General features: G+C 39.2%; 1 protein-coding gene across 17 annotated transcripts in view; it reads left to right on the top strand.

Moving 5' to 3' along the window:
- The first annotated feature begins 762 nt into the window (after window positions 1-762).
- ZZZ3 (zinc finger ZZ-type containing 3) overlaps window positions 763-18,390 on the top strand; it is a 123,398-nt gene continuing 105,770 nt past the window's right edge. For 5 of the 17 annotated variants that reach the window (XM_007978231.3, XM_038001945.2, XM_038001967.2 and 2 more), the window contains exon 1: window positions 856-992. The gene's annotated coding sequence lies outside the window, so the exon portion shown is untranslated. Of the gene's footprint in view, window positions 993-1,355; window positions 1,657-18,390 lie in introns of those variants that run through there. The other 12 variants (XM_073007198.1, XM_007978234.3, XM_007978232.3 and 9 more) reach the window with 7 other exon arrangements.

The following is an 18,390-nucleotide window of genomic DNA, read 5'->3' on the forward strand; positions in this document are numbered from 1 at the left end:
GTTTTGATACTACTGAGCACTGCTTTGTGCCAGACACAATTCTGGGGATACAGTAATGAGCAAAATAGTTTACTAAGTCCCTGCTTTTAAAAATCTTACATTCTTGGTGGTGAGGATACTGACAAATAAATAAGGTCTGGAAGTTGTAACTGTTATGAAGAAATAAAAGCAGGTAAAGAGTTACAGCAATGGTGCAGGTGTACTTTTTTGGATACAGTGGTCTGGGCAGCCCTCTGAGAAGGGACCTGAAATATGCATCGAACATCGACGAGTTAAAAAAAATCTGGAGGAAATGTTCTGCCATAGAAATCAGCAAGCGCAAAGGCCCCAAGTGGCTCGAGTTTGCGTGGTGTGGTACCAGCTAGAAAGCCAGAGGTGAACGAGGAGAGGCAGAAGCATCATCATAAATACACATATGGATGTTCTCCTGGCTTGAGACCACAGTGCTAAGGGAGGTGGGGTTTACAAATCTCTCAGGAGGCCACAAAGAGTAGAATGAAGCCGATTTCCAACGGCGGAGCTACGAGGACGCTTTTCCTCTGTTAGGGCCAGGTTGGACAATTGCAAGGGATGGACTGCAACCCGCTCTCGGAAGACCAACCTTCGCCCAGGGGCAGGGATGGGCCGGGAAGGGCCTCGGCAACCCCCGACCCGCGGGCGCTGCACGGGCCGCGGTTACCAGCAGGCGGTGTAGTGAGCGCGCCTGCAGCAGCAGCAGCCGCAGCAGCAGCAGCAGCTACCGCAGCAGCAGTCGCCGCCGCCGCCGCCCGCCCGTCCCAACGAGGAGGAGAAAGGAGGGGACCGGAAGGAGCCGCTGGTGCTGCGGGAAGTGGCAGGAGCTGGAGGCGGGGACCCACCTGGAAGCGCCGCGGCGCCGCTATCGAGCTTCCTGCAGCGGTGGCCACCCGAGCAAGTGCCGTGGCGGGGGCGGAGAGCGGCCAAGGCGGCGGCGCCTCCCCAAGTGGCCCGTGGAGTGCGACCCCGCGTGAAAGGTTAGCAGGAGCGCGGGGCACGTGGTGAGGGCCAGACACGGGGGAGGGAGAATGAAGGGGGAGGGAATGGGGGTGGCAAACGATCGGCTTGGGACCCGGATTTGGAGCCAAGTACTGGGAGGGGGTGGGCTGGAGGCGACGACTGCGACGGCTGTGACGGCGAAGCCCCCACGTGGGGCGGGGGTGCGCGCGCACGTGTGCGCGGGCGAAAGGGGGGCGGGGAGGGCTCCTGGGAGGGCGTCGGGCGCGCGCTCGCTCAGTGGCGGCCCACGTGATGGGCACGCCGAGAATCTGTTTCCACGTGACAGGGAGGCCGGCTGAGGCAGCGCGTTGGGCTGCGTTTGTGTAGTATAACCGTGGTAATCGGAGGTTTTTAAGATTGCCGCTTTTCTTCTGTACAAGGGGAAAGGAGGAGACATATAAAGCGGAAAAGACTTCCTACTCAGTGTTTTAAATGTTCACTACTCTGTTAGTGAAGTGTTTTTTAAGTTCCGAAATACTGATTTTTTTTCTGTACCGCCATGTTAGAGGAAGCTCGCGAGATGCGAGTGTGTTTGTATCGCGAGATCTCTCGATTCTCGCGGGACCTCGTTGGCAGAGCAGTTGTCCTGGATGGCGGAGCCTTGGGTTCCGGGGGCCTGGGACCCGCAACTCTTTCTACAAGGCAAGTCGTTAGGGAGGGGCCCGGGGCGAGTGCCTCTTGGTGCCGGGATACGTGCTATATCAGCTTCCTATAGTCTTGAAGGGAATACAGTAACCCCATTGAGGCAACACTGCCCTCCCCATCCCCCTGCGGGCGCTCCGCCACCTGCAAAAGCATATGCGCCCCTCAGCCGGGTCCTTCTCCCTACGCAGTGATAGTTCCACCCTGTCCCACTCACTGGAAGTCCGGAGCCGTGCTGGTGCAGACCTGATGATTCCATTGGATACCGTTCCTCTTACTTTAAAACGTTCTTGTCAGTTTTTCCCTTGTTGCCGTTTTCTAAAGTATTCCAGACCTGTTAACTATTTTGTCGCGTTTTCTGCTGCAGTACCTGTCTCCAGTCTCCTGAAACAGAACTCCTCCCATCTCTTTTCTCTGGGTGTCATTTGCTCATCACCCTGACTTCGTATTTTCAGTAACTTTTGTCAGTATTTGGAGGGCCCATTATGTCTCTGATAGCACCTGAGGTCAGAAGAAAATCCTGCTTTTAATCATTTTGTACGTGCCTATTAACTCAGTTATCGGTAGGGTTTTAATTACCAGTGTGTTACTGACGTTGCCATCTTTGATGTTTAGGGATGGTGGTTTTACGTTATATATTTAGGGTAACAGACTGTTTCATGTGATTTTTTATTTTTATTTTTGAGACGGAGTCTCGCTCTTGTCGCCTAGGCTGAAGTGCAGTGGGGCGATCTCGGCTCATTGCAACCTCCGCCTCCCGGGTTCAAGCGATTCTCCTGCCTCAGCCTCGCGAGTAGCGAGTCGCTAGCGAGTAGCCGGGTTTACAGTCGCGCTTCACCACGCCCGGCTAATTTTTGTATTTTTAGTAGAGACGGGCTTTCACCGTGTTGGCCAGGCTAGTCTCAAACTCCTGACCCCAAGTGATCCACCTGCCTCGGCCTCTCAAAGTGCTGGGATTACAGCACTGTACAGGCGTGAGCCACCGCGCCCGGCCTCAGATCGACTTTTTAGTAAAGAGCAAACTCAAACTTTGGTATCAGAGTTTGAGCTTTATTTTTCTTATGAGTTTGAAATCAATTTAATATTTCTCTCCAATTCCCTAATGTCTCAGAAATCAATTTACAATATGCCTTTGCTTTTTCGTATTCTTAAGTAGTGTTTGGATTTTTATTTTAAGTAGTTGCAGTACTACTAAATAGGGAGTGGGGAGTTAATTACAAAACGAATCAGGTGAGTAGTTAATTCATTCATAGTTTGTTTTTTTAAAACTACAAATTTTTTTTTTTTTTTTTTCTGCACGTCATACAGAGGTATATAGTATAGAGTAACACAGTACTTGTTTCAAGGTACCACAAAGTTCCATTCCTCAGTCTTAAATCTCTGTAACCAGCCTTTGTGGTTGCTCTGTATCATTCCAGATATTTCCATGTTTTAGTTTAGTTTTTGTTTCTTAAATGAAGGGGGGAAAGTTGTTTTAATGGGGTGTCAACACAACATTGGCAATCAGTAAACATTTTTTAACTAAATTAAATTTTTATTTAGTGATATGTGCCTATTTGTCAAGACTCATGTATGCATACTTAGATAAAAAGCAGATTTTTTTGTTTGTACTGATTTTTTTGGTAGTATAATCTTGTGAAAATATCACAAGTGACTTATTTTTGCAGTAAAGTTGATTTATTGTGCTTAGTAGCTTTGCACAGAAAGTACATGTAAAACAATATTTAAATAAATAAATGTTTTATCACTTGAGTTTTATATTTTTATGTTTAATGTTTGTTACATATTTAACTTTATATATTATATATTCTAAACTGTAACCTAACTATATGGGAGTTTTTCAGACGTTTTAAAAGCTTATCAGTGTGATTAAAATGGTAGTTCTGACCCTGCAATTTAGTGATCTCAATTGGAGAGTGTTAGACATATCAGTAGTTCATAGAAACAAAGGTATATATACTTGAAGTTGCTAAGCGGCTTTCATTTTGTAAGTGTTGTTTTTGTAATTTCCCCCTTAAACCTACCAGTAATAATATTTATCAGACTAGTCACATAAGAAAAGTGTCCACTCTTTGGGCAATGTGGTTTTTTGTTGTAACAGTGCAGCTAGAAATGTTGAGGAATAGAAGTGAGCATTGAGAGATATGATGTTGGAAAGAGGAAAAGGGGACGTTGGGAGTGTAGAGGTTGATGTTGAAATGGAATTGGACAAGTTGGGGAGAAAAGAGGAATGTAGAAGGTTGACAGTGAGTCAAGAGCCGTGGTCCAAGAATAAGTTAGCCTCATAATAGTTGGAGGACAGCCGAGTCCGTATTTGAGGCAACTTTCTCCTCCTATTTTTTTTAGTCAGTTCTGGGTCCGTTCACAGAATTGCTAGATATTTCCTGTCATAAAAGTCAGCAGCTTAAGGTGATACTTAATTGAAACCTTGTGAATTCTTTACTTTAGATAAAGCTATTCTGTTAAATAACGTTTGTTAAGTACATTTTATTATTATTTTTAGAAGTAGAAAATTGTGAAAGTGACAATGAGTTTGAAGGTCACAGTTCTACAGTGGCCTTTGCAAAGGTATCTGCATAAATTTAGCTTGGTAACTCGGCCTTTAATAGTCCACGTACATCTGATCTATGAAATAATATATGTTCCTTGTTCTTAGGACTTTTGTTTTATAAACTTTTCAGTAGTGGGTCTTGGGAATTACCAGTCTTTTACAGACATGAAATTATTTGTACTTGGTAGAAATATACTGAGAAAAATCCAAGGAAGAGGAAAAATGTGTTTTTACATGGTTTGTTTTTGCTTGAGTAAAATTTAAATAACCAAGAAATTTAATTTTCATTTTTCTCAATTATTACAGTCATATAAATGATGAGAGCTAATGAACTTCAGTGATCGGAGGAAATTAGTAACAGTGATAATATAATACTGATTCGTTCTCACTTGAATTTTTTCCTTAAGGTCTGACACCATGCCTGTTTCCACAAACCTGTAACTTTAAGTTGCCTTAAGCTGGCCTGGTGGCTCACGCCTGCAATACCAGCACTTTGGGAGGCTGAGGTGGGAGGATTGCTTGAGACCAGCAACAACATAGTCAGACCACATTTCTACCAAAAAAAAAAAAAACAACAACAAAAAAAACTGGGCGTGGTAGTGCATGCCTGTAGTACCAGCTACTTGGGAGGCTGAGATGGGAGGATCACTTGAGCCCAGAAGGTTGAGACTGCAGTGAACTGTGATTGCACCATTGCACTCCAGCCTGGGCAACAGAGTGAGACCATGGGTCAAAAATAAAATAAAAACACCTAAATTTCATATGAAAATTCAGTTTGGAGTTGCCTACAAGGAATAGTTGCTAGAAGAGTTTCATTTTTATAGTAGTATTTACTAGAGATTTGGTGTATACTCTGGTGCAAATTTCTGTCGTTAATGCTCTGATGACTACTATAATTGTACTCTGAAAACCACTCTCAGTAAATATTTCCCAAAGTCCAAAGTCTTGACTTGATGATTTTGTTTGACCCTTTACTTTTCACTTTTTCTGTTTTTCTTTTCAGCCGATCTTTCTCATTTATGTAGGTAATTTTTGTCTTACTAGAGAGGACTGAGTGAGTAACTTGCCCTGAGGAGACTATCACTTTGTGATTAATCAAACTATTCAGGTATTATTATTACTGTTGTTTTTGGAACTCTAGTATATTTGTAAGTTAGAGTCAGTGATTCAGCTGACATTTATTGCTAATGACCTCAGCCATTTGAAACATAGCAGAAATCCTGGACATAAAAAAATCTATAAGCCTTCAGAATGACTGCAACCAAGTATAATAAGCCATTAGCCTTTATTAGGAAACAACTAATTGGAAGTAGTCCACAGATAAAAATCTTCAGTGTTGGCCATTGGAGTTGGGGACATTGGCAGCTGAAATGACGTCTTCAGGGGAAAAGGAAGAACTATTAAAAAGTAGGTGGAACTATGGTAGAATACTGTTTTAAGGCCGTTACATAAAGACATACACTCCTATAATCATTAACTTCTGAAGGAATGACAGTATCATAGAGCAGCCTAGTAAGTTGATGCGTCACAATGATGACTTTAATAATAAACCTTTATTCTGTGTATTATGTTTAAGGAAGTAAGAAATTGGTGTCTTTTGAGATTGCTATAAAAGTAAACATTTTCAAAACTCTGTTAATTAAATGTTACGTTTCAGTTTTCTGGAAAATTTACTTGTAGATCTCTCCTTATCAGATGATACCAAATAAAAATGGTACTATTGTGTGTGGAACTTCCTTTGTTTTATTTTATTATTTTAACCTATTTATCTTTCTACTTAATATTTCAAGGAAACTCCCAAACAAGACTCTATTATATTTAATATTTGATATCAGTAATGAACAACCAGTTGCCTAAAGATTAGCACATTTGCTAATGAAGAAAATAGTAAAGCAGATAATTAGAATTAGTAAATGACCTATGCATATGATTCAGTTGTATAGTTTTGAATCCTGATATTGAGTCTATTAGCCCAAGTGTCCTAAGGTGTCAGGTTTTTGTAGTGAGTTTTCTTCGTTGCATTGCTGGCCTTCTCTGTCTAGTATGTTAATTTAAACCTTATGCTTCCATTAGTGGTAAAGTAGATAGTCTTTGACTTGTGTATAAGGTGTGTATATGTATTTTAATGATTTTGAAAGCTGGCTTGAGGAATTAGATTTTGGGAATTAATAGAATTATTATTAGAATTTTGATATATTGCTTCCATTATTTTAATGTATATTTTTTACATATTTGTGGGTAAAAAACATTTAGTTTGATGTCCTGCTTTTTAACCTACTGTTAGGTAACACTTTCCCATTCTCACAATGCATCTTAATGACTATCATTATAAATGATTGTAAAATGTTCTGTGCAGTGAACGTATCATGTTATCCCCCATGCGAAGAACATATTTATACACGTTTCTTGTATATAGTATTATCTCTCTCGTGTATTGCCAGAATTGATTTTTTAGGTACATGTTAAAGGCTCTTAAAACATACTGCACAATATTAATGAAAAGGGATAAATTTGTATTCTCTTTCGAGTAGTTGTTACCCTATACTCATCAACACTTAACATTTTTTATAAAGGTTTAATGGGGATGTATGACATATTGTGCTTTATTTCTTTAATTACTGAGGTGAAGCATGTTTATAGATGTATTTATCTTGTGATCTTTGAAGATAAATAGAATTTAACATTATTGCAGTCAAACATCTTTTTGTTTGTTTGTTTGTTTTGAGACGGAGTCTTGCTCTGTTGCACAGGCTTGAGTGCAGTGGCACCATCTCGGCTCACTGCAGCCTCTATCCCCCAGGTTCAAGTGATACTCCTGCCTCAGCCTCCTGAGTAGCTGGGACTACAGATGCATACCACCATGCCCAGCTAATTTTTGTATTTTTATAGAGATGAGGTTTCACCATGTCGGTCAGGCTGGTCTGGAACTCCTGACCTGAGGTGATCTACTTGCCTCGGCCTCCCAAAGTGCTGGGATTACAGTGGTGATCCACCGTGCCCAGCCCAAACATCTTGATATAATTTTGTTCTACTGATTTTATGAAATTCCTCCCTTTTTAAAACTGTAATAAACAATATTGGTTTAATTCTGTTTGTTTAGTTTTTCTAAGTTAGATTTAAATAAATTTAAGTTTTTACCTCATCTGGCATTGGTGTGAAATGAGAATTTAAATATTTTCCTCCACATTGGTAATTTTCTCAACTCGTTTAAATAATGCTTTATTTAATTTTTTAATTTTTCTCATTTTTTTATTATGCTTCATTTTTACATTTTAATCATTTTTTATTTTAAATTGTTTATTTTTATCTCAATCCTTAAAAACATATTGTTTTTAGATGATTCTATGATATGTTTAACATATTTTGCCTTGGCTTTCTTATTGTGGTGTTTGTTTCCTTATTTATTTTTAAGGTTACTGTAAGTTGAGAATAATAAAGCTTATTTTTTAACAAAACAATGTTTTATAATTCCTTTTCTTGTCAGCCAAAATTTGAAATAAGATTTTTCCATGCCACATAATTTAGTTGCATTGAATGAAAATTTCCCCCTTCTTGAACAGAGATAAAATGTGAAACTACTTAAAAGTACTATGCTGGCCACAGTGGCTTATGCCTGTAATCCCAACACTTTGGGAAACTGAAGTGGGAGGATTGCTTCAGCCCAGGAGTTCGACACCAGCCTGTGCAACGTAGTGTGACCTCGTCTCTACAAAAAATACACAAAATTAGCCTGGTGTGGTGGCATGTGCCTGTAGTTTCAGCTACTGGGGAGGATGAGGTGGAAGGATCACTTGACCCCAAAAGGTTGAGGCTACAGTGAGCCCAGATTGCGCCCCTACACTCCAGCCTGGGTGACACAGTGAGACCCTGTGTAAAAAAACCCCCAACAACAAACTGTAAGGAGAAAAACTACTTTGGCAGATTTTGGGGAATTAGAGAAATTAACTTCTAAAATTAACAGTTTAGGATGTATGCTTGGAGTGTTAAACAGCAGTATACAACTTGATATCATATACCTCTAATATATTTAAATTTTTTATTTAAAGCTGTAGCACTTGGGTTACAGAATCACAATAACTTTCTTCTTCAAATGTTGAGATAGCAATATGATACATATACTGAAATTTAATAACACAAGACATTCAAGTAAGCTTTAGGAAGGCACCTATGCCAGAGAGCGTTTTTAATAACTGAAAATGCTTACTGTTTACTATGATGCCTTTTTTTCTGTTATGAAATAATTTGTGATCTCAAAATAATTGAAAAAAGGTATTTATGTTTGTTTACATTTTGAAATTGTGATGGCTGCAAAGCTGTTAATTTTATTAAATGGCTTTAATGTTTTTTGTTCACAGATTTTTCTGGTTACAATAATGCTAGTAAGAAAAGCCAGATTTAAGTAACTCTGAGTGTGAAAAAATAATAAATACTTGAAAAAAAAAAGTGTGTCCTGTGCTTGAAGAACACCTACAGAGAATTGAAGATGAACAATTCGATGTGATGTAATTTCCTTCTATCTTGGGTTATGGTGAGATTTAAAGGGATTGGAACATAACTTACACCTTTTTTTGCTATTCAAATTCTGCTGCCCCATGAGAGATGAGTTGCTTTTTCAAAATGTCACTGAAATCCAGGAAATAGAGTTGCTAATTATATTCTGGCACTATTTACCCTCCTTACTAGTTTTTAAAGTTTTTTTTTTAATTGGTCAGAAGTTCAAGGAAAATAGATCCTGCCATTGTTACACACTTTCCCATTGGAAAGCAGATTGATGTGTTTCATAAATAAAACGAAATAATGCTTTTAGGTGGCTTGGCTGTATTATAGAGGGAACTACCAAGATTATTTCTCCTGGCTAAGGGGTGTGTGTGAGATTTATCCACTGATAGCCCTTGAAGAACTTTGTAATACTTTCTCTTTTTTTTATTTACATTTTTTTATTTCCATAGATTATTGGAGATGCAATACTTCTCCATATTAACTCTCCACTCCCCACCCCAGACCTATAATTCTTACCTGAACTGTCTTTACCATATGTAGATTTTTATGGTGGTTTTGCAGTAGTTTTTTTTTTTTTTTTTTTTTGAGACCGAGTCTTACTCTGTCGCCCAGGCTAGAATGCAGTTGCATGATCTTGGCTCACTGCAACCTCTGCCTCCTGATTTCAAGCAATTCTCCTGACTTAGCCTCCTGAGTAGCTGGGACTACATACACGTACCACTATGCCCGGCTCATTTTTGTATTTTTCGTAGAGACGGGGTTTCGCCATGTTGGTGAGACTGGTCTTGAACTCCTGACCTCAAGTGATCCGCCCACCTCGGCCTCCCAAAGTGCTGAGATTACAGGCGTGAGCCACTGTACCTGGCCAATGTGTCTTTTCCTAAGGAGAAATCTCTTTTTCCTTCTTTTTAAATAAAGGTAAATGCAATTAAAGTCTAGTACACATAGAAAGTTCTCATAAATGTACACCTCAGTGAATTTTCAGTGTGAACACAGTGGTGTAACCGTCACTAAGAGGAACACTGTCAGAACTCCAAAAACTTGTGTGTTTATTCCGGTCATTAATGGTCCCTAGGTGCCACCCCCCACGAAGAGAAGCCACTTTTGATGTCTAGTATCATAGAATTATTTGCTTTTGAGCCTAGGATTTATACAGTATGTATTGTTTTTGTGTTTGGCCTTTTTTGCTCAATGTTATGTTTGTGAGATTCAACTGTTTTATTGTGTCTTCATCCTGTTCTGATATGGGTAACCTGAGAAATCCTATAACTCAACCTGATTTGTACCTGGAGATCTCAACACTTAGACATTTTTCTCATGGCATTCATGGTTTTCAAGAACTCCTAGGAGGGGACATCAAATAAAAGCCTTCTTTGTTTTAGACTCTGTGGTAGCCTTCTTTTGTGTTTTAATGCTATTTGGGTAAACAGTATATTTTAAAATTTTTGTCACTGATGGCTTATGCAGTACCTCAGTTGCTTTTGTTTTGTTTTTTTCCTACTTAAAAATTTTGTTTTAAAAACTATAGTACAGGATTCCTGGCCAGCTAATGGCCATTTGGACTTTTATCTTACGAGTTGGTAGCTTTCTTTTCATTCTTTGAATTCCTCAAGCAGTGATTCCCATTCTAATTTTTATGATACCATGTAGTATCTTCAGTTATTTCAAAGCATGTTGTGAGCCTCCCCACCAAGAAAAAGATTCCAATTTAAGTTTAAGCCACTTTACTTTCAAAATACTTACATTTATGAATGGTACAACTTTTATGTTCATGAACAGTACAACATTGTGGTGTGTAGATTATAAAATCAAAAAGGCTAGTAAAATACTGGGAATCAACTAAGAGCCTTACCAGCTTATTAACCCCTTTCAGGCTAGCTTCAAGTGTAAAGTGCAACTTTTTTTTTTTTTTTGTGGCAGTCTCACTCTGTCACCCAGGATGGAGAGCAGTGGCGCAATCTTGGCTCACTGCAAACTTCAGCTCCTGAGTTCAAGCGATTCTCGTGCCTCAGCCTCCCGAGTAGCTGGGATTACAGGCGCCCACCACCACGCCCGGCTAATTTTTGTATTTTTAGTAGAGGTGGGGTTTCTCCATGTTGTTCAGGCTGGTTTCGAACTCCTGACCTCAGGTGATCTGCCTGCCTCGGCCTCCCAGAGTGTAGGGATTACAGGCGTGAGCCACCCTGCCTGGCCGTAAAGTGCAGCTTTCTTCTCAGGAGTTCTCTTTTTGTATTTTCCTCCGATTTCACTTTCTTAATTTTAAGGAAAGTCATAGATTTATGACTGTATTCCTGCACATAATTTTTCTTTCATATAAGTCGTATGGTTATGATATGCCTGGATGATATGCGCATATAATTAATATAATTAATATAAAGGCTTAATTTCCTTTATAAGCGAATTTTGGTTATTTCAGTCAATAAGTGTTAGGGCCAGAATATTATAAATGGCAAATAGTTGTTGAAATTAGATATTTTGGTCATGATTAAGAGTAATGTGTATGCTTAGCAGTCCTGTACTTCAATCATCTTTTATTTGCTGAGCTTTTGTGGAAATTAAATGATTGTAAAGTTTTAGCCTAATTTCTAAAAAAAGAATCATTTGTTTTTTAATTTGGAGAGTTTAAATGTCTGACTTTGGGGAAACATCATCATGCCATAGGGAAACATCTCCTGAAGAATGGGGGAGAGATTAACTGACTTTTGTAATGGTTATAGAGTTACTTCTAAATTTGAGTAAATGCTGTTCCTACCTAGTGAACTAGTCAGAGCATTTTCCAGTTTGACCTAAGCCAAGCACACAGGTAGCTACTTCTCTTTGTATATTTAGGAGAATGTCACCAAGGATATTTTGATTTATTTGTAGGTATATGGCAGTGGTTCTCAGTATTTATCATTCATCATAATCGCCTGAAAGTTATTTGTTTTAAATAATAGATTGCTGGGCTCTGCCCTTAGAATTTCAGATTTAGTAGGTCAGGAGACCACACTTTGTAGCACTACTTGGGTATAGTTAGGGTATCTGCATTAAAAAACAAAATGAACAGACAGAAACCCCACAAATGATTCTGATACATATCCTAGATGAGAACCTTTGATCAATAGTTCTCAATACAGTATATTGTTCTGGGCATAGCAGCAGAGCATCACTTGGGAATTTTACAAATGCAGATTTTCTCAAACTCTAGAGATGGAACCCAGAAATCTGTGTTTTAAACTAGACCACTAGAGGATTCTGGTGTGTGCTAAAGTTTGACAACCATCCTTGTAACTTTATAGTTCCCTGGCACCTATCAGGGAATTTACTAGAAATTCAAATTTCACACTGCACTCCAGACCTCTCATATAACAGATTCTGAATATCAGAATCTCATTTTACAGTAGTCTCTCCTGCACTCTTATCTTCAGTTTCGCTTTCCTTGGACTGAACATATTAAATGGGAAATTCAAGAAATAAACAATGTTTTAAATTGTGTGCCCTTTTGAGTATCCTGATGACATCTCTTATTGTCCCTCTGGTCCTGCCTGGGATGTGAATCATCCTTTTGTCCAGCGTGTGCATACTTTGTATGCTTCCCACTGGTTAATCACTTAGTAGCCATCTCACTTATCAGCCTGAAAAAACAGTATATATCCAGTTTGGTACTATCCTCAATTTCAGGTATCCACAGGGGCGGGAGAGGGGTGAAGGGTGGGGTGGGATCTTGGGAATGTATCGCTTGTGGATGGGGGGAGGGAACTACTGTAACTAGATTCCAGGTGGTTTGTATGTATATTGAAGATTGAAGAGAGCTGCTTTAGGTGATTTTAAAAACTATTACAAAAGTAATACTAATAACTAAAATTTATTGGACATTTGCTGTGGGCCAGATACATGCTAGATAATCTATTCATTATCATTACTACTCCTTACAACCTTATACAGAGGGTTACTGTAACCCTCATTCTATAAATAAAGCAAAGGGGTTTAGTATCGTGCTTGGTGTCGCACAGGTGCTAAATGCAGGGTTTGAGATTTGAACCTAAGCACTCAAAAACTGTGGAGTTTCGGAGTTTGAGGTGCTATCTTCATATGTATCTTCATTACCATTTGTGTGCATATATGTCCGTCCTTGTTCCAGTGCCATAGATTATATTCTAATGATTTTTTTTGGTATCACATTTTACAGTGACATTTGAATTTTCTTTCAAGTCTTATATTCACCAGAACAATCAGAAGTGGAAACAGCTGTGGTTTGAATACTTTGGTCTTGTCAACCTAAATAACAGAGGCTTTCTATAAGAAAATGATGTTTATTCGGGAACAGGGCATTGCAGTGGGAATATTGTTGCTATAGTAAACCATGTGCATATACAGGGAGGTAAAAGAAGACAAAAGTTTTTAAAGGAAAAATGAGGAGGATTTCCTAATTATTTTGAGATAATTATTCTTGGCTGCAAGGGTCAATAAGTAGAGTGCCTCCATTCTGAGGTTGGACCGGCAGTTGCTGGGCAGATGTCCTCATAGAAGTTTTTAAAAAAAACCTCCCCCCCCAAAAAAAACAAAAAACCAGAGTGTTGCTGTGCTTCCCAGGCTAGATGTGAACTCCTAGGTTCAAGCAATCTTCCTGCTTCTTGGGTAGCTGGGACTACAGGTGTGTATGTACCATGCACCTGGCTTGTTTTTTTTGTCACGTTTTGTGTAAGGTTGTAGTTTTTGCAGAGTCTTTTGTGACAGTTTTTATCATGCATTACCCTCGTGAGAGCTCTTCCTTCATGGCCTTCCCTGGCTGTTTGTCAGGGTGTTTTTTTGTTTTGTTTCATTTTGTTTTGTTTTATTAAAAAACAAAACACTACTATTACTCCAGTTTGATTCTGATAACTTTCATAGAAGTCTGTTCATCAGGGTGTTGTTATCCATCCAGACTCTGTTACCTTAATAGATTTTGTTTTTGTGTGTAATTTCAGTAAGGCAACTCTTAAACTGGTTAATGTTTGTGGTGAAAATTTGCATGCTCGGCCAGGTGCAGTGGCTCATAATGCCTGTAATCTCAGCACTTGGGAGGCTGAGGTGGGCGACCTGAGGTCAGGAGTTTGAGACAAACTTGGCCAACATGGCGAAACCCTGTCTCTACTAAAACAAAAAATTAGCCACACCATGCTGGAGTCCCAGCTACTTGGGGAGGCTGAGGCAGGAGAATCACTTGAACCCAGGAGGCGGAGCTTGCAGTGAACCGAGATGATGCCATTGCACTTAGCCTGGGTAACAGAGCGAGACTCTGTCCAAAAAAAAAAAGAAAAAAAAATTTTTTGCGTGCTGTTATGTTCTAGAATTGTATTGGTTTATTAGAGAAGGACAACAATGCAATTCATCATCTGGAGGCCCCCATGTACTAAAATTATACTTTGGAGTTTGATTGAAGTAAAACATGGAGATTTGCTTGATAATAGACCTAAATACTGGTGTTAGTTTCAAGGGAGTAATTTGGGGTGGGATCACAATATTTATTGTATTAATAGGTTTTTTGGGGGAATTTCTTAATCATATTCTTTTTAAGTGCACAATTCAGTGCTTTTTAGTAAAATTACAGTACCATGCAACTATTACCTCAATCCAGTATTAGAACATTTCTGTCACACCAAAATGATCTCTTTTACCTGTTTTAAGTCATTCCCACCTTCAGCCTATTACAGTTTTTTTGTTTTCTTTTTTTTTTTAATCAGCTGGTGCATTTTAGAAGTTCTTAGTAATAAAACCTACCTATAAACTGTAATCTATAAACCTTTCTAAACTTTTAAGAAACTGAGAGGCCGGGGCGCAGTGGCTCACGCCTGTAATAGTAGCTCTTTGGGAGGCTGAGGTGGGTGGATCACCTGAGGTCAGGAGTTCAAGACCAGCCTGGCCAACATGGACAAACCTCTCTACTAAAAATACAAACATTAGCCAGGTGTGGTGGTGGGCGCTTGTAATCCCAGCTATTCTGGAGGCTGAGGCAGGAGAATTGCTTGCACCCGGAGGGGCAGAGGTTGCAGTGAGCTGAGATTGCACCACTTCACTCCAGCCTGGGCAACGGAGCGAGACTCCATCTTTAAAAAAAAAAGAAAAAAAGAAAACTGAGAAAGTTTAATGCTATTCTAGCTCTTAATTTCTGTTTACTTACATCAGTTTAACTTATTGATAGGATTTAAAGTGATGTGAACAGTAGTGTTTAGGGCTAGGAAATGTTCTTTCATTCGCTTAATGGACCATTCACAATCTATGTAATGTATGAAGAGGAAGTAGAGAGAAGAGAAAGAGAAGATAATTAAGAGAAACTTAATATCTCTAGTTCCATGATGATATTGACAATTTCAGAGTTCTTGTCTGTGGTGGTTATTTGGATTCTGGCAAACTACTGTGTGTTTCCGTTGTCTTGATCTGAATGCCTCTCAAGAATGACACTTTCTTTTAAGAGCTTTATGTCTACAAGGTATGTATTTTAAGAACTCTGGGGATGAATAATCACACAGTGTGCTGACTTCGGATATGGTTGTGCATAAAGCTTTTTTTTTTTGGTAGCACAGAAATATCTGAAGAATATGTTTGGCATAGTTTGATACAGTTTTTGGTTTTGATTAATTAAATAATTCACTAATAATAAAGATGATCAGAGCTTCTGATAAATTCTTGGTTTTTTTTTGGCAGTTTAATCCCCTAAAAGTTGAAGAGAATTGCTGGTATGAAGTTGATTCTTACCAACAAGGAAGAACACTTAGATATAGAATTAACTGTTATTGAACATCTGTTTTGAGCAAATGGACTGTTTTTATAGTCACTTTGTTTGTGGGATAGTAAAAAGAGCATGGACTTGGAATCAGACTTTGATTTAAATCCTGGCTCTAGCACTTATGAGCTCTGTAACTTTTTTTTTTTGTTTTTTTGAGACAGGGTCTTGTTCTGTCACCCAGGCTGGAATGCAGTGGTGCGATCATATGAGCTCTGTAATTTTAAGCAAGTTACTTATTTCTAAGCTTTGTTTTCCTTATTATAAATAGATATGGTACTTTCTACATATATAGAGAGTATATAATGTACTTGATATAAAATAGATGCTCAGTAAATGCTATTTTTTAGTTTATTGACATGGAAACAGAGGCTCAGAGAAGTTTGTCAGACACCTAGTAAGTGACAAATATCTGACTCCAAAGCCCATGCTTTTCCATGCCTCCCAGCTAGAAATTGAAATGATGGGAATCAAAGGGTAGTGATCATTCTATGCTGTCTTGGAGTTTATCTTAGATAGCAATTCCCAGAAAAGCAGGTTTCAGAAAGTTCAGAAAAGAAACTGGTGATGACCACAGATAGTTTAAGCAATCAGTATTGATAGAAGGCTCTTAAAAATGAAACCTGTTATTAAAATTTCAAAAAAAATTCCATTGGGGAAGAAAAACATGAGTAATCTAAAGAAATTAATATGACTTCTTCATAAGTAAATTTTTTCAAAAGAAAAACATATCAAGGATACCCATTAGCCGGGTGTAGTGGCTCACGCCTGTAATCCCAGCACTTTCGGAGGCTGAGGTGGGCGGATCCCCTGAGGTCAGGAGTTCAAGACCAGCCTGGCCAACATGGCAAAACCCTGTGTCTCTACAAAAAAATACAAAGATTAGCCGGGCATGGTGGCAGGTGCATGTAATCCCAGCTACTTGGAGGCTGAGGCAGGAGAATCACTTGAACCCAGTAGGTGGAGGTTGCAGTGAGCCGAGTCACGCCATTGCACTCTAGTCTGGGCAACAGAGCGAGACTCTCAAAAAAAAAAAAAAAAAAGATACCCATTTAACTAATTGTATATAAGGTTAATTTAAAAAATCATTTGGCTTATTGATAGAATTTAAAGTGATGTGCGCAGTAGTGTTTAGGGCTAGGAAACATTCTTTCGTTCACTTAATAGACCATTCACAATCTGTGTAATGTATGAAGAGGAAATGGGTAGGAAAAAAGGAAGATAATAGTAGGTAGGCTAGATAGAGCTGTAATAAAAGAATAGATAGAATATAAGAATATAAGCTAGATAGAGCTGGAATGAGGTGAGGGGTTGTAAAAATGTTTAAGGGCAATAAAAAGGGCTAGTTTCCGCCAAATTCAAAGTGACATCAATAAGGAAGAAAGAAGCCTTTTGATTAGGGAGATAAATAATGAGAAATGCCCAACTTCTGTTTTATGTGTAGGAGAATGGTTTTCTTTTTTTTTTTTTTTTTTTTTGAGACGGAGTCTTGCTCTGTAGCCCGGGCTGGACTGCAGTGGCCGGATCTCAGCTCACTGCAAGCTCCGCCTCCCGGGTTTACGCCATTCTCCTGCCTCAGCCTCCGGAGTAGCTGGAACTACAGGCGCCCGCCACCTCGCCCGGCTAGTTTTTTGTATTTTTAGTAGAGACGGGGTTTCACCGTGTTAGCCAGGATGGTCTCGATCTCCTGACCTCGTGATCCGCCCGTCTCGGCCTCCCAAAGTGCTGGGATTACAGGCTTGAGCCACCGCGCCCGGCCAGGAGAATGGTTTTCATACTGGAAGGGAGACGGTTAAGAAAAAGCTGTTTAAAGACGAAAGTTTTATTCCTTGGTGTGTTACATGATAAAGAGCATCTACTTTCGTTAAAGAAATTTAGAGTTCCAATTCCAGTAAAATACTTAGAACCATGAAGTGTCAGTCTGAGTTTATTGATGTCAGTGGCTGCTTTTGGTTGTAGAGCTGTTTACAATGTTTGCTTTTCTAAAATATTGAGTAATTAAAATCATCAATGTAAAAACTTGTCTTCAAGTTCAACTTATATATTTTCTTATTCCATTAACTAGCACATTAACTATAAACGAAGAATACTTTTTCTGAGTGAGGGAGGACTTTGATTAATAGCCTAGTAATTATAATTGAACAGATTAAGTCTCCCTTAAAATATCCTTGGGTAAAATGGCATCTATACTTGTTTTCTTTTCCTGGAATACTCTTCTCAAATATTTTCATGGCCTGTTCCCTTCCTTCTTTGATTCAAATGTTACCTCAGCTAGAAAGGTTTTCCCTGAGGGAGTTTTTAAGGGACATCATTTACATAGACTTCAGTGTGAATGGTGCTCATTGGTGTGAACTTCATTATACTACCTAAAATAGTATCTTCTTCCTTCACTTTCCCTGGTTTTTCTTAATAGTAATGATCATACCTGATATTTGTTTGTCTCTTCTAAGAATATAAGATCCATGAAGGATGGGATTATGTTTTTTCGGCTGCAGTTATTAGAGCTTGGAATGATGCCTAGTTCATGGTAGATGGTCAGTGAATACTTGCTGAATGAATGAATGAATTTGTTTATTTTTTTTTTGAGACTGATTTCAACACATGAATGGGGACACACACATGTTTAGTCCATATAAGTATTTATATTGTTATTATTTTTTGAGGTGGAGTCTGGCTCTGTGTTGCCCAGGCTGGAGTGCAGTGGCACGATCTTGGCTCACTGCAACCTCTGCCTCCTGGGTTTAAGCGATCTTCCCACGTCAGCTTCCCAAGTAGCTGGGATTACAAGCGTGCACTGCCACACCTGGCTAATTTTTATATTATTAGTAGAGGCAGGGTTTCACCATGTTGGTAAACAAGCTAGTCTTAAACTCCTGACCTCAAGTGATCTGTCCGCCTTGGCCTCCCAAAGTGCTGGGATTACAGGCATGAGCCAACATGC

Source organism: Chlorocebus sabaeus, chromosome 20, assembly GCF_047675955.1.
Source record: "Chlorocebus sabaeus isolate Y175 chromosome 20, mChlSab1.0.hap1, whole genome shotgun sequence".
NCBI classification, from domain to species: domain Eukaryota; kingdom Metazoa; phylum Chordata; class Mammalia; order Primates; family Cercopithecidae; genus Chlorocebus; species Chlorocebus sabaeus.